Below are 2,313 nucleotides of genomic sequence, written 5' to 3'. Positions count from 1 at the left end.
AGATTGTGCATACACTTCCTTGTTCTAAACCTTATTTGGTCCCCTACATTCTTGTTCCTGGTCGTACAAATAGTTAATGAGCTCCGTCAGCTGCTATCTAAAAGATTAGAGGTTCACATCTACCCGGGGACTCTTCAGAAGCAAAGCCTAGTGGTCTACTTCTAAAACACTGAGCTGTTGAAAACTCTACAGAGCACAGTTCTACCTTGCCACACATTTATTGTCATGATTGGAGTCAACTCAGTGCTGGCCTGTTTGGTTTGTTTTCTCTTCAGTGACCGAATGGTCACAAAGTGTTGTACCAAGACATGGTGGAAGTTCCAATAGTCCTTTGAACCTTTGTCTGGTGAGTGTTTGGGTAAGAATAGATATTTGAAACTACCAGTTAGCAAATCACTTGATTTGTCTATATCATGGATAATGATGTTCTATCAGCTCACCTTGTATTTCCCAAGAAGTGGGTGGCGTCCTCCTGCTATTAGCAAGTCATTCCCACGTTCCAGAACAAAATGGATTGGTTGGCCAGTCTTCGGGGGGTGGGGGGGAAGGGGGAGGAAGAAAGGAACCAAAATTTTAGGATATTTAAGAATGAGAGTTCAAGTTTGTGTAATGTTCCAGAAAGTATTGGCAAATCCCCCTGACCACACATTAAAGAGCCAAAGAAGATTTATTCTCAGGAAGGAATAGAGCTCTCTCAATGTATTGCTTCTTCTTAAGGTAATTGAAGCATCTATCTCACTCACTGTGACCTTCGCCTGGCTTTACAGAGCTGTAAATCTCACAGGAGGAGAGTTCCCATCTTCCCCCATAGAGTCACTGGTGGAATGGGGCCACCAAAGACCTCAGCCCCCAGAGCTCCCATTAGGAGTCATGATGGATTAAATTTTTTGTAGTTGTTTATCTAACTGGAAGTTACCAAGAATGGCCATCAATAGCTATTCATTGGGCAGTCTCTGTAATTTGGAAATTTAAAACCCTCTAAAATTTGAGGCTTGTGATTCAGTTTTTATTATCTTTAAGAGCTAAATTCTTCAGTTACATTAATGATATTAATTTTTAAAAATTTTTTTGTATGTGTACCATCAAATCAGATCTGACTGGCACAAGAGAAGATTGTCCCTCCTTCTCCAGCAGAACATCTGGTGGATTCAAACTGCTCACCTCTGGGATTGCAGTGCAGTCTTGCTAGTAGGACACCAGAGCTCACCTAATATTAATTTTAAACTGGCTTCTAAAACCAGTTTTCAAGTTTTAACTTCTCATTCATCATTTGTATATACTGAGGTCATCTTTACATCTTGTCATTTATTTCTTCCCTCACAACATTTCCAGGATCCAATTATTTTCAACAGCCTTATCTGAGACTTAACTTTCTCACACCCAGACTACTGGAGTTGTTCAAAGTCAAGACTCTATTCTAGCCATTTTCCACCTTCACTTTTCCCACATAAGAGCAGCAGAAGTCACCTTCCCTTAAAGCACCTCTTAGATTGTAATTCTCACACTTAGAAACCTGAGGTGGTTCCTGTTGAGTGTACTGGGACTTACACTTCTCTTCTTTGAAAATGACACCTAGGGTTGCCTCTTCACTAAGTTCTTAAGATCACAGTCTACCTAATTTTGATTGGATTACTAAAATAAAATCCTTGCCTGGTGGCCTTTGTAATTCTAGGTTTTTTTCCTGGAAAGTGGGATGTGTGTGTGTGTGTGTGTGTAATGGCTCATAACCCTTAGATATTACCTAGAAGCTTAGTTGCATGATCACATGTCTGGTCTACTTTCAAAAGACAGAATTTGGGATCAAGTCCTTCTTGTCTCTTATCAGCTTCTTTTAATGGCTGTGCATAAGAGTAATGAGTAACATATTTAAATAGTTAATTTTGTTGAGTGAGTAATATATACACACATGCTATAAAATTTGAAAGGATGAAGAAGGAATCAGGGAGCAGTGTCCTTCCCTATTGTTCTTATTAACTCAAACATCAGTGCCAACAGAGAAGTAATTCCTGTCCCTCCCATTTTGTCCCCTAGTCACATAGGTCTTCCTAAAAGTACATGCCAGTAGTTTCCAGACTAGCATTCTAGATTAATACAAGAAGAAGAAATAGAAGATTTCTACCAACTTTTACAGTCGGAGATCGATTGAACATGTAATCAAGATGCATTGATAATAATGGGTAACTGGAATGCAAAAGTTGGGAACAGAGAAGAAGAATTAATTAGTAGTCGGGAAATATGGACTTGAAGACAGAAATGGAGCTGGAGATAGAATGATTGAATTTTGCACAACCAATGACTTATTCATCGCAAACA

At 39.2% G+C, this 2,313-nt stretch overlaps 1 pseudogene; it reads right to left on the bottom strand.

Moving 5' to 3' along the window:
* LOC102856876 overlaps nucleotides 1–2,313 on the bottom strand; it is a 63,608-nt pseudogene that overhangs the window by 28,725 nt on the left and 32,570 nt on the right.

Source organism: Elephantulus edwardii, unplaced genomic scaffold (assembly GCF_000299155.1).
Source record: "Elephantulus edwardii isolate Elephantulus edwardi_28Jun2011 unplaced genomic scaffold, EleEdw1.0 scaffold00075, whole genome shotgun sequence".
NCBI lineage: Eukaryota > Metazoa > Chordata > Mammalia > Macroscelidea > Macroscelididae > Elephantulus > Elephantulus edwardii.
This window is presented reverse-complemented; position numbering and strand designations above follow the sequence as displayed.